Below are 15,405 nucleotides of genomic sequence, written 5' to 3'. Positions count from 1 at the left end.
TACATATTATCGATTTGAAAAGCTAAGTTAATGACAAATGCTGTCAAAGGTGACAGTTTTCAGATGATATCGTTCGGATACTTCATATTTTTAAATTCCCGCTTTGATAATAATTATATATGTAGGTAAATCGAACCAGTGCAAACTTAGCACCCCATCTATGGAATTTTGGGTCGAAAATGACCTTGATCGTTAGGTCCCCGTTAGGTCCTTTAAGGTCCCACAATTTTTTCGTTAGGTCTCCTTTAGTTTTTTTTTAATAATTTTTTAAATTTTAGGTATAAAAAAAATGCAACTTTAGCACCCCATCCATAGAATTTTGGGTCAAAAATGACCTTAATCGATAGGTCTCCGTTAGGTCCTATAAGGTCCCATAATTTTTTCGTTAGGTCCCCTTTAGTTTTTTTTTAATAATTTTTTTTTTAATTTTAGGTATAAAAAAGTTACACTTTAGCACCCCATCCATAGCAAAATTGGCAAATTTTATCAAAATCGTATTCTTTACCGTTAGGTCCGTATAGGCTCATCATTGAAATTGTTGAATTATTTATTTTATTAAAATTATAAAATAATAAAAACCTGCGCATGCGCCTTAGAGCATTAAGGCATGCGCACATCATACATAAACAATGCTAAATTTAAATTGGTATCGTTTCATTTATTAAATTTAAATCAATAAATAAATCTATACTAGTCACGTCCGAAAGATGAAACTGGCTTTTTATTTCGAAAATTTATTTGGCAACACTTGACAGTTAACTGTCATTAAAACCTGAGTTGTTGATGTGTCAAAGCTTGTCAAAGTGATTTTTTTTCTGCGATTTTAGCTTAGGATTATAGTGATTTCTAAAAAAAAATATTTTAAAAAAAATATTTTTAAAAACTGAGTTAAAAACATGACGAAAACTTTAAACTATGATTTATAAATTTAAAATGAAACAATTTGAAAGAGATGTAGTTTTCAAGGAAAAACAAGAGTGTTTACGAGAAATATCTCAATGCATTGTTAAGTGTGACTTGATATTTTGATGCTTTTCATCTTGATTGCATTGCACATTATTTTAAGTAGGTATGATTTGTTTAATATTATTATTTTGCATGGATGATACCAGTAATCAAGTTCAAAACTATTCAAGCAACAATATAAAATTGAACGATCTGGTCCGTTCAAAATGTTTAAAGACACAAAATCAGTATCTCGACGAGATTTATTCTTTGACCGAACCATGTTATTCATGTTGAAAAGGAGTACAAAAAAAAACAAGATGGAATAACTGCAGACATGGAAGAGTTAATGATGTCAGAGATAATGATAGTGATTCTTATTCTTTATTCGCGGCTGAACGCGGCTTTTAGATTTTATATGATTATATTGATTAAACAAAATTTAATTGTATTTTATTATGTTTTTTCTTACTTTCACTAGCTGTTCTTTTTTTTATCTGTATCAGATAACTGTACCAGATTACATATATATAATATTATATAGATGAAGAGGTTGTTAATCTCTCAAAAAAACAAAGCTCGTAATAATAAAGTATCAAAACTTTATTTCCAACTATAACCTAAGTTACCATAATTATGATGATTGACCCTACGCAGAAACGCCGCGATGACATTCCATATAGTGTGGCCCTGTGGCCGCTACAAAAAATATATATACAACATAGATTGACACTAATACACTACTAGTTATTTTAAGTCTAGGTTGAAAAGTAGGTTTTTAATAAATAAGCACTCTCAGAACAATAGATTTATTTAATAAATGAAACGATACGATTTTAAATTTCGCGCTGTTTATGTATGATGTGCGCATGCCTTAATGCTCTAAGGCGCATGCGCAGGTTTTTATTATTTTATAATTTTAATAAAATAAATAATTCAACAATTTCAATGATGAGCCTATACGGACCTAACGGTAAAGAATACGATTTTGATAAAATTTGCCAATTTTGCTATGGATGGGGTGCTAAAGTGTAACTTTTTTATACCTAAAATTAAAAAAAAAATATTAAAAAAAAAACTAAAGGGGACCTAACGAAAAAATTGTGGGACCTTATAGGACCTAACGGAGACCTATCGATTAAGGTCATTTTTGACCCAAAATTCTATGGATGGGGTGCTAAAGTTGCATTTTTTTATACCTAAAATTTAAAAAATTATTAAAAAAAAACTAAAGGGGACCTAACGAAAAAATTGTGGGACCTTAAAGGACCTAACGGGGACCTAACGATCAAGGTCATTTTCGACCCAAAATTCCATAGATGGGGTGCTAAGTTTGCACTGGTGTAAATCGATGAATTTTTTGACCAGTGCAAACTTAGCACCCCATCTATGGAATTTTGGGTCGAAAATGACCTTGATCGTTAGGTCCCCGTTAGATCCTTTAAGGTCCCACAATTTTTTCGTTAGGTCCCCTTTAGTTTTTTTTTAAATAATTTTTTAAATTTTAGTTATAAAAAAATGCAACTTTAGCACCCCATCCATAGAATTTTGGGTCAAAAATGACCTTAATCGATAGGTCTCCGTTAGGTCCTATAAGGTCCCACAATTTTTTCGTTAGGTCCCCTTTAGTTTTTTTTTAATAATTTTTTTTTAATTTTAGGTATAAAAAAGTTACACTTTAGCACCCCATCCATAGCAAAATTGGCAAATTTTATCAAAATCGTATTCTTTACGTTAATTATTTATTTTATTATAATTATAAAATAATAAAAACCTGCGCATGCGCCTTAGAGCATTAAGGCATGCGCACATCATACATAAACAGCGCGAAATTTAAAATGGTATCGTTTCATTAATTAAATAAATCTATTGTTCTGAGAGTGCTTATTTCTTAGATTACAAAATAAAAGACAGATGGAGCGTTGCCGAACTAAACCGAATGATTTATCGTCATTTTCAAGAAAGCTATGTGTGCTGTCATTTCGCCGCTGCACTGTACGTACACGGTGCTTCTGTGTGCGTGTAATGTTACCGGATATTGAAAAATTTCCCAAATTTTTCCCCGACTACGGAAAAAAGAGGGTTATGTTTTTCGAGTTTATGTATGTATGTAGGTATAATATTTCTTTGACACGCCCTGCAGTATAAACCATTGGACCAATTTTGAGATGTGAGGTTTCATTGCAATCATCTGAATTATTATGTTAGTGGCGGTAGTGACGTAGGCTATACACATAAATTAGCAGTCAAGTTTTAATTTTTATTTTAATAATATAATTTCGGGTTTATGAATTTTTTTTATAATATTATAAAAAAAAAATATTATATATAAAGTACCTGCCTACTAAAGTTATATATGGACAAAATAATTATATTCAATTTTGAATTAAATAAATCACATAAAAAAAAGTTTCAATATCTATATATATAAAAGAAAGTCTGTATGTTCCAACACTTATAACTCGAGATCTGCTGAACCAATTTTCATGGTTTTGGATTCGTTGGATTTGTCACCGCCCAGAATAGAAGAATAAATCATAAAAACAACAAAAACTAGACGAATAAATATTTTCCCAAAATTTTGATTTTCGTACATGTCAATCATTAGTTGTCAATTCTGTCAAATACGGAAAATAATGTTTGACATTCATGCGTTCAAAAATGTGTAAAATAATTAAAAAGTAAAAAGGGTGAATAAATATTGTTTGTATTTATTTTAAAATCAATTATTAAAAAGTGCAATAAAAGCAGATACATAAAAATTCCTTAAATGTTTGTGTTTGCGCGTGTTTTCAGAAATTAATAAGGTATTTTTGGTGGGGAAACTAACCAAGAAGGTTAATTCGATTAATAATTATTGAAAATATTCTATAAAAATGTAAAAATTCTGACAATTATTTGTTGCGATTTCGTCGACTGCGTCAACAATATACAAGCTAAATTGCGTTTTGAAGATTGCATCCATTTATGCAATGCAATTAGCACAGAAGAAGATGCAGAAAATGTTGGTCTATTGATTATTTCACCGGCGACATACACAGGTAGCCCAAGTGAATATGCACAAGATGCAATGACATAATAATATGTTCGTCATTATGGTCGGCCAGATTTATTCATTACATTTATATGTGGATTACATGAAATGGATGGAAATTGTTCAACTGTTGCTTCCCGGACTAATATCAAGTGATCGGCACGACATCACCATTCACCACACGTGTTTTCAAGCAAAAAATCCGATCACTGATGAGTTACATTAATGGAACACAGCTTTGGGATTATTCAATGATGGATGTTTTCAATCGAATGACAACAATCTGGCTTGCAGCATGCACACATTTTAATTTGGTTAGTCGAAAGGATTCGGGCAGATAAAATATATGAGTGTGCGGGGATTGCTAATCCTGAAACCGATCCAGACCGACATGACGTTGTTATCATGGACCGTGTGAAACAATCAACCACCAAACACCATGCATGGTTGACAGCGAGTGTACCAAAAGGTATCCACGAAAATTGATGGCAGAGACCATCACAGGCAACGATGGTTACCCACTGTATCAGCGTCGATCGCCCAATGATAATAATGGTATAATTACCACAACTAAAGTGAAACGAAACGTTGGCGTGGTCGATAACAGTTTAATAATGAAAAGAGTTAATCCATGCTGCACAACTTATTAAAATTCAATCATTTTTCTCTGAGACGTGTTTGAAGTAATAAAATAAAATACTATTAGCTATCAACCCATATAAATATTTATTTTGTATCATTGTATTACGTTCATCAAAGCCTTAATTAGTTCAGCTAAAAGGTTCAACATTCATTGACAGGGCGGTACAAAGTTCGCCGGGACAGCTAGTTAACTATAATAATTAAATTATTATTTATTTTTCAAATATATGAATGCGATTAGCGGTAGTTTTTAGTCGAGAATACGGGACATTTTATTTTCATCATGGAGTTCACATAAATTAAATCGCTAGCGAAAATGACTATGACGTTTTTAAGCTATATAAAAGTAACAAAATAATGTATTATGCTTATTAAAATAATCTAATAATGATCATGAACCTTTAGTGCACTATACAAATAATCACATTCACGATCGAAAAATCCAACAGCATTACCCTGAAGATCTTTTAACCATTTTACGGTTTTACCAATAAAAATGGCAAATTCATTTTCAAAATACTGGCAACATACGTTGAAGTTTTGTATTCCTTCATATCTGTAAAATTATTATTCGTATAAAGAAATAAATCAGCCAAATAATCTACAGAAAACCTGTGAAACGATGTTTCATCTTTTTTTTTGTTTTCGGGAACAAATTTTACAGCGTTTTAAGACAGCATTTTTTTACTAAAATTGCAAACCCTTTTTGACGTATTGCATGACACTATATGCGCTATAGCACTGGTGCAGCGACGTATTTGCTTTTGATTTCGTATTTTCTTTGACAAGGGCGACGGGCGGTTGTCATGCTCCACCTGTACTTTATTTTGTAATCTAAGGCTTATTTATTAATATATACACCATAGATTGACACTACTTAATACACTAGTTATTTTAATTCTAGGTTGAAAAGTAGGTTTTACATAATACTTAGTACATTATTTTGATAAAACTCGTAGGGTTCAGCCTGCGTTTGCAATGTAAGCGGAAAACATGTAATTTTTTACGACATCACATTAGAAACCTCAAAAATAACAGTACTTCTCCACTATTTAATGGATGTTATTATACATATAAACCTTCCTCTTGAATCACTCTATCTATTAAAAAAACCGCATCAAAATCCATATATAATATTATATATATGTAATCTGGTACAGTTATCTGATACAGATAAAAAAAGAACAGCTAGTGAAAGTAAGAAAAAACATAATAAAATACAATTAAATTTTGTTTAATCAATACAATTATATTAAATCTAAAAGCCGCGTTCAGCCGCGAATAAAGAATAAGAATCACTATCATTATCTCTGACATCATTAACTCTGACATCATTAACTCTTCCATGTCTGCAGTTATTCCATCTTGTTTTTTTTGTACTGCTCTTCAACATGAATAACCGTTTGGTCCTAGAATAAATCTCGTCGAGATACTGATTTTGTGTCTTTAAACATTTTGAACGGACAGATCGTTCAATTTTATATTGTTGCTTGAATAGTTTTTAACTGGATTACTGGTATCATCCATGCAAAATAATAATAATAATATTAAACAAATCATACCTACTTATAATAATGTGCAATGCAATCAAGATGAAAAGCATCAAAATATCAAGTCACACTTAACAATGCATTGAGATATTTCTCGTAAACACTCTTGTTTTTCCTTGAAAACTACATCTCTTTCAAATTGTTTCATTTTAAATTTATTAATCATAGTTTAAAGTTTTCGTCATGTTTTCAACTCAGTTTTCAAAAATATTTTTTTTTTTTAATTTTTTTTTTAGAAATCACTAAAATCCTAAGCTAAAATCGCAGAAAAAAAATCACTTTGACAAGCTTTGACACATCAACAACTCAGGTTTTAATGACAGATAACTGTCAAGTGTTGCCAAATAAATTTTCGAAATAAAAAGCCAGTTTCATCTTTCGAACCAGACGTGACTCGTATAGACACAAGATTTATTTATTGATTTAAATTTAATAAATGAAACGATACCAATTTAAATTTCGCATTGTTTATGTATGATGTGCGCAATGCGCATGCCTTAATGCTCTAAGGCGCATGCGCAGGTTTCAATTATTTTATAACTAGTGGTCCGCCCCGTTTTCGCCCGTGGTACATATTTAGTATCCTATATCCTTCTCCTGGCTCTAAACTACCTCCCTGCCAATTTTCAGCTAAATCGGTTCAGCCGTTCTTGAGTTATAAGTGGAGTAACTAACACGACTTTCTTTTATTTAATAATATAGATATAGATCTTAATAACATAAATAATTTAACAATTTCAATGATGGGCCTCTACGGACCTAACGGTAAAGAATACGATTTTGATAAAATTCGCCAATTTTGCTATGGATGGGGTGCTAAAGTGTAACTTTTTTATACCTAAAATTAATAAAAAAATTATTTAAAAAAAAACTAAAGGGGACCTAACGAAAAAATTGTGGAACCTTATAGGACCTAACGGAGACCTATCGATTAAGGTCATTTTTGACCCAAAATTCTATGGATGGGGTGCTGAAGTTGCATTTTTTTATACCTAAGATTTAAAAAAATATTAAAAAACTAAAGGGGACCTAACGAAAAAATTGTGGGCCCTTAAAGGACCTAACGGGGACCTAACGATCAAGGTCATTTTCGACCCAAAATTCCATAGATGGGGTGCTAAGTTGCACTGGTAATTTTGTGACTACTTGAACCAAAAACGAATCACACTGGCGAATTTTTATGGGGATAAATAAAATTTGTACACATAATAAAATATGTTTATTTAGTTATCTCATTTCATTAATTCGTGTTCACAGTTTAGCCATGACTATCATCGTAATTCTTCTTCTTCTGCTTTTTTTTCAAATGGCAACTCCCGATCCCAGATCATCGTAAAATTCTTTTAATTCACGTCTACCCTCTTAGAGATTATTATAACAAAAGGTGTCTCATTTAATTATTCAGTCAAACAAAACTCTATTTAAATATGTTACGCTTAAGTAATGAAGACTGGGAGCGAAAGAAGTGGTAGGTATTTGGCAAGAAAGTATTTTGAGGACGAACCAAGTAAGTTGAGACAATATTTATTTTATCAAAATAGCAGCCTGTAGCTCTATTTTTAACCTCTTATGGCTAATTTTGCTGGAGATAATGATGATGAACCGCTGCCCTACCTAAAATTCGACTAGCTACGGCCCTGTGATGAAATCCACTTCTATGAGGGATATCATGTGCAAAAGATACTTATAGTTTACTAGCAATGCCATCAAGCGTGTTTACGAGGGTATTGAGGGGGATCGATAGTAGCGGGTGACACATCCACAGATTTTGAATGACAAAGATACATAGTATAGAAGTGATGTCATTTCACATTAAATAAATATCGATTGTTTCAGTTTGTAGCCCTTTCAATAAATATATTTGTAAATACCGTATCTGACTACAAGTTAAAAAGAGACTATTTTTAATTTCTATAGATATGGCAGTATGAGTTTTAAATTATGTTGACATATTTTCTACCAAAATGATAGCTACAAATAGTACCTATTAGGAGTCCAGTGACTGGAACTTTAAACAGACTGGACTCCAGTCTGTTTAAAGATCGCATCTATTTTTTACGCAATCTAGAAGAGCACGAAAATCTAAAAAAATGGAAACCTTAAAAAAATCTTGTTTAAATTTATGTGCATAATTACGTAAATATTAGGGAAGAAAAAGATAGATATTATAATTATTGTATTTTTATCGATACGTGACTTTACCACTTTGTCAAGCACTAAGCCTGTCAAACTATTTTCTTTTTCATCCTAAAACAAAAAGGTGGAGGTTCTATGCTCGTATAATAATAATTTTAATTTATTTTTGCATATTTTGTGTTTTTTAATTTAATTTAATTTATCGTTTTAAAAATAATTTAGTAGGTATACCTACATACAAGTATTGTTAATTCTGGTTTAAAATAATTATTATTGAATATATGTATCATACAAATATCAAGCATTATAAATAATTTAGGTACATTAAATAGCCTTCGGCGTCCATAACAAAACAAGATTTCGAAATATAGCACTGAAAAAAAGTATTTAGGTACTTTTACAAGGTATATATTATATATGTATCGGATTGTTTCTTCTTGTAAATTCATATTTAGGCTAAGTACACCATTTTTGTATTTTAACGGGTTTTAATCTCAAAATTACCACAAAATCATCTGTGAAAAAAAAGCAAACAGAAATATACATGCCGAATTGATAACCTCCTCCTTTATTTTTGAAGTCGGTTAAATATCAAAAAGGTAACAGCCCTATAGCTATAATAGTGCTTATGTCATAATTTCATCGCAGGAGCTTAGTTTCCTAACTGTATGTACCTACGTATACAGGGTGTCCCAGAAGTCGACGTCAAGCCGAAATTTTCTGAAAGGTAATGCCACACCAGTTATTAGAAAAATTGAAAAAAAAATTTAAGTCATGTATTTTTGATGTTATGGATTTTTTTATTTAAATTCCAGAAAATGTATACCATGTGACAGTTTTTTCATTCCTGTTGTTACAAATATTTACTTTTTGCCAATTTTTTTTCTCTTCCGTCATCCCGAATAGTGCTTTATGTAACCTGTGATCCTAAACCCTGTGCTGATCACTCCAACTTGTAGGAAAATGTCATTTTATACCGTACCAAGTTTTCAAAATTAATTTTTTGCACTACTTCAACTGATCATCCTGAAAAAAAAATGTACTACTCCAGTTTGGCAAGTACCTTTAAAAGTTAGCCCATTTAATAAGGATTCTAAATAAAATATAAAATTTTAATTATTTTTAATATAAAACTTATAAAATTTTATTTTTATTTTTCAGAGGAGGCAGTTCTCCATCTTATATTTATCGTCTCCTGTCAGAGTTGTACGATCCAAATGATTAAGTATCAAATTTAAATGGAGAGCTTGTAAATAAAATATATTATTGGAAATTTGTTGTTTTATTTTACAATTCCTTTTAGAATAATCTTTACAATAAGCCTATGAAGTAAATTAACTTACTGCATTTAAGTGCTTTTGCCTTCTTTTGCAGAAAGTTAGCGGACAAGAATCAGTTCAAATTGTGTTTTTTCTACGTTACGAACTCTTTTTAGTTACCTAATGTAGTGATACCACAGAGTGATACTGTTTTATAATAACAAATAGCTTTTAGACCCTAATCATAATGCAATGCCATAATGTGTAATTCTACCATTAATTTTCGTTTTTTTTTTCTCAGTTACGAACTGTAGTGATACTGTTTTATAATCTATACTAAGGTAAACGCAGCTATCAACGACCCATCGAAAATCTGAAGGTATTACCGACCTATAAAAGTAATTCGAAATTTAAACGTTTCCAGAACTATTCTAGCTATAGGTAGGCAAAGTTATACACGAATTTATTACTTGAGCATCGTATACTTTTACGTTAGTGTGAGTAACTGTGCAAAAAAGAGTTAAAATACGTAAGTTGCTGCGGGGTAGCGTGGACGCAGGACGTTTCGTACTTTTCCGTTGTTCCTTCGGGTAAGTACTGTGATTTATCTTTTTAAGACATTTACAAACAAATGACATCTATACTTTATTTTATATTACTAAATGTCAATGCATTTAAGTGTCAACTTTTCATTTCTCACAACATTTTATTAATAGAAAGTAATTTGAAACGATAAAACTTTAAATTAAAATGGGACGGTGTTAGCTTCACCAGTTTAAGTCGTGGCAGGTATCAACGACCCATAAGTCGGCAATGGCAGCAACGTAACTTTTTGTTTTAATTTTCTTTTATGTTATTGTATCACACTAACACAAGTGGTTTTATAGACCAGTTTAAATCTAAGCTATGAGTCTTCATAAAAATCTTTTAGCGACCTAAACTTTTTTGTCTAGTTTTTACCTTTTAGCGTTGTCAATTTATACAAAGTTATGATATTTTTCGAGGATCGATACCGAATAGTTACAGTAGTAAATCATTGTTTTTTTGTTCAAACAATATGCATTTGTTCATATTTTGTGTGACATTAATCAATTATAATCTATTTTATAGTCTGATGGTCAAATGAATTAAAATAACCATTTTTTTATGGGTCGGTAATACAATTTAGGTTTATACTTACATACTTTATTACCGACCCATGTGGGTCGGCAATAGCAACTATAGGAAGCTATTACCGATCGAATATAGATTGTTTAGTTTCTCATCTACAAATTCAAATTCAAATTGCTTTATTTGCAGAATGTAGAATAAAGATGTTTGTAGATACAGATAATATTGATCCTTAAACATTCTGCTCGTAGTTGAGCGTGCAAATATATTTTTATTACTTTTATGAAATAATAGGTGCCTATTAAAAATTATATTTTTTTAGGTTAAATTAACATAAAACATATAATTATATTTTTTTCCAGAAATATGGAGCCACGAAAGCGGCGAAAAGTATACAGTAAAACAACACTCGCTGAAGCAATCAATCAAATAGCATAAGGAAATATCCTAGAGTTTGAAATCCTTAATTTAATATATGTACACTAGCGGTTCGCCCCGGCTTCGCCCGTGGTACCTACATGTTTACGTTTTTTTTTCATAAAAACTATCCTATCTCTCAAGTTGGATCGAATTGTACATGGTGTGCGAATTTTATTATGATCGGTTAACTGGTTTAGGAGTCCATTGAGGACAAACATTGTGACACGAGATTTATATATATTAAGATATATTATATTAATAGTATTATGTTGATTAATTTAAAAGTTTATAATTATTTTAGTTCATTACTAAGAAGTACTCATTTGTTTTATTAAAAATAACTATACTAAAAAAAATACGAATATATTTGCATTTTTATTTCATTTTATTAAGATCGGTAATCATCATCATCACTAGCTTCTATACATTCCATTGCTGGAAAAGGCCTCCTCTCACATACGATCGGGAATAGCTGCATAAAAATCGTTAATAGCTTCACAGCCGTTTTTATGGGTCGGTAATAGCAACAATCGACTAAGTCACATTGTAAATTATTTTTTACAAGATAATCCTTTATTAGAATGTATTTTCTTCAATAAAAACATTTTTTAGACATAGCACTAGCATATAAAATGAAACTATAAATCTTTAGAAGAACCAGTATACTTAAAAAATATGGTTGATTTTGAAATTGCCTTAGAGGGGTCGTTAATACCTGCGTTTACCCTAATACTAGCTTACCGCCCGCGGCTTCGCCCGCTTTCTCTAAAACGATTTGAGGTTTAAACTATCCTATCTCTCAAGTTGGGGATAGCGGAAAAGGATCCGTTCAAATTGTGTGCAGTTCATATTATTATTTACACTATCACCTTCATCCACACTCACCTTCCCACAACACACACTTACACAGACACACACACACACAATCACATAAAATGTTGTAAGTTCTTGTATTAAGTACACTCATTATTATTAATTATAAATTATTTAAACATAATTATTGATGTACTGTATAATTCGTCAAAATAAAGTAACCTGTAGGGGAGAGCAGGTAGGATTCGTACAGTGGGAGCATTCGTACAGTTGTCATTACTACACTACGCGACACGGTGAGGCAATTGTGTTTGTGTGTGTTAGAGGCCGGTGCACGTCTCTACGCTCACAGCAAAACGCGGCGGCAATCGCGCAGCGAGCTTCGCCGGGACGAGTCGATACGTGTTCTCACTCCGCGTAAGTAATTTTTCGATTCGTCTTTAAAATCATTTATTCTTAAAAAGTTTTGCTCAAATCTTTTTAGTTTTTTATAAAAGATGTTAAATGAGTGCCTTAGATTATTATGCTTCTTTGATTTTGGTATACTTAATTTCAACCATAATTTTTTTATTTGAATTTATTTTTAAATGTTTTGGTTGGGGTGCTTTCGTGCGGTTCTGACTGGGGTAGATTCGTACTGTACGAATGTACCCCGTCTGTGTTAGAAATTATTCTTCATTAAAAATACTATTATTTCAGGATCATGCCGCGAATATACGTGAAAAAAGGAACTCGAACAGGAGAAGTAAACGAAGAGGCTGTAAGATCTGCGATGAATGAAGTTTTAGATAAGACTTTATCTATTAGGAAGTCAGCCCAAAAATACGGCATCAAACCAACAACTCTTCAAAGTCGCTTAGCAAACTTTCATAAAAAAGCTGCAGCTGAAAAAGACGGTAACTGTACCCCATCACGTATTTTTAGATCTATATAGATTTAGTTTTTTTTTCTAAGTTACGAACTCTTTTTTGTTAATAGGTATATTGAAACTGTAACAACTAACTTTCATATTTATTTATATTTTTTATTTTTATTTATTTATATATATTTATTTATACATATATTAAGATTATAAAGCTGAAGAGTTTGTTTCTTGCATGTTTCTTGGTTGTTTGTTTGTTTGAACGCGCTGATCTCAAGAACCAGTGGATCCGATTTGAAAAATTATTTTGGTGTTTGTTAGCCCATGTATCGAGGAAGGCTATCACGCTATCGACCAACAGAAGCGGAGCCACGCGGGTGAAACCGCGGAGCACAGCTAGTAAAAATAACTGCTGAAGTTGTTCTATAACAAGACCCTAATCAAAAAATACCATAATAGATTTCGACATTGTAAATTAATTATGTGCGACAAGAAGAAAAGTTCCAAATCTTGATATTACCACAGTAAAAGTATTTTCATATTTAAAATTAATACATAATGATAATAATGCATGCATGCTAGCCCATGCTAGAAATGCATTCATGCTAGAAATGCATGCGTGCTAGCCCATAATAGAAATGCATTCATGCTAGAAATGCAGTCATGCTAGAAATGCATGCTAGCCCATGCTAGAAATGCATTCATGCTAGAAATGCAGTCATGCTAGAAATGCATTCATGCTAGAAATGCATGCATGCTAGCCCATGCTAGAAATGCTTTTATTCTAGAAATGCAGTTATGGTAGAAATGCAGTCATGCTAGAAATGCATGCTAGCCCATGCTAGAAATGCATTCATGCTAGAAATGCATGCTAGCCCATGCTAGAAATGCATTCATGCTAGAAATGCATGCTAGCCCATGCTAGAAATGCATTCATGCTAGAAATGCATTCATGCTAGAAATGCATGCATGCTAGCCCATGCTAGAAATGCATTCATGCTAGAAATGCATGCTAGCCCATGCTAGAAATGCATTTATCCTAGAAATGCAGTCATGCTAGAAATGCATTCATGCTAGAAATGCAGTCATGCTAGAAATGCATGCTAGCTCATGCTAGAAATGCATTCATGCTAGAAATGCATGCATGCTAGCCCATGCTAGAAATGCATTCATGCTAGAAATGCATGCTAGCTCATGCCAGAAATGCATTCATGCTAGAAATGCCCCATGCTAGAAATGCATTCATGCTAGAAATGCATGCATGCTAGCCCATGCTAGAAATGCATTTATTCTACAAATGCAAACATGCTAGAAATGCATTCATGCTAGAAATGCAGTCATGCTAGAAATGCATTCATGCTAGAAATGCATGCATGCTAGCCCATGCTAGAAATACATTCATGCTAGAAATGCATGCATGCTAGCCCATGCTAGAAATGCAGTCATGCTAGAAATGCATGCTAGGCGCTAGCCCATGCTAGAAATGCATGCTAGCCCATGCTAGAAAAGCATTCATGCTAGAAATGCATGCATGCTAGCCCATGCTAGAAATGCATTCATGCTAGAAATGCATGCATGCTAGAAATGCATGCTAGCCCATGCTAGAAATGCATTCATGCTAGAAATGCATGCTAGCCCATGCTAGAAATGAATTCATGCTAGAAATGCATGCATGCTAGCCCATGCTAGAAATGCATTCATGCTAGAAATGCATGCTAGCCCATGCTAGAATTGCATTTATCCTAGAAATGCAGTCATGCTAGAAATGCATTCATGCTAGAAATACAGTCATGCTAGAAATGCATTCATGCTAGAAATGCATGCATGCTAGCCCATGCTAGAAATGCATGCATGCTAGCCCATGCTAGAAATGCATGCATGCTAGCCCATGCTAGAAATGCATGCATGCTAGCCCATGCTAGAAATGCATTCATGCTAGAAATGCATTCATGCTAGAAATGCATGCTAGCCCATGCTAGAAATGCATTCATGCTAGAAATGCATGCATGCTAGCCCATGCTAGAAATGCATTCATGCTAGAAATGCATGCAAGCTCATGCTAGAAATGCATTCATGCTAGAAATGCCCCATGCTAGAAATGCATGCATGCTAGCCCATGCTAGAAATGCATTCATGCTAGAAATGCAGTCATGCTAGAAATGCATGCTAGCCCATGCTAGAAATGCATTCATGCTTGAAATGCATTCATGCTAGAAATGCATTCATGCTAGAAATGCATTCATGCTAGAAATGCATTCATGCTAGAAATGCATTCATGCTAGAAATGCATGCATGCTAGCCCATGCTAGAAATGCATTCATGCTGGAAATGCATGCATGCTAGAAATACATTCATGCTAGAAATGCATTCATGCTAGAAATGCATGCTAGCCCATGCTAGTAATGCATTCATGCTAGAAATGCATGCTAGCCCATGCTAGAAATGAATTCATGCTAGAAATGCATGCATGCTAGCCATTGCTAGAAATGCATTCATGTTAGAAATGCATGCATGCTAGCCCATGCTAGAAATGCATTTATTCTAGAAATGCAGTCATGCTAGAAATGCATGCTAGCCCATGCTAGAAATGCATTCATGCTAGAAATGCATGCTAGCCCATGCTAGAAGCATTCA

The 15,405-nt window shown here is 32.6% G+C and overlaps 1 long non-coding RNA gene across 1 annotated transcript; it reads left to right on the top strand.

Annotated features, from left to right (window-relative positions):
• Nucleotides 1–7,518: 7,518 nt before the first annotated feature.
• On the top strand, nt 7,519–9,580 carry LOC123702524. Its single transcript, XR_006752887.1, has 2 exons — nt 7,519–7,678; nt 9,469–9,580. It is a non-coding gene; the product is annotated as an uncharacterized LOC123702524 (long non-coding RNA).
• Nucleotides 9,581–15,405: the final 5,825 nt, after the last annotated feature.

The sequence above is a fragment of the Colias croceus genome, chromosome 23 (assembly GCF_905220415.1).
Source record: "Colias croceus chromosome 23, ilColCroc2.1".
Classification (NCBI taxonomy): domain Eukaryota; kingdom Metazoa; phylum Arthropoda; class Insecta; order Lepidoptera; family Pieridae; genus Colias; species Colias croceus.
Note: the sequence above shows the minus strand (reverse complement) of the source record. Positions and strands in the feature narration are given on the sequence as shown.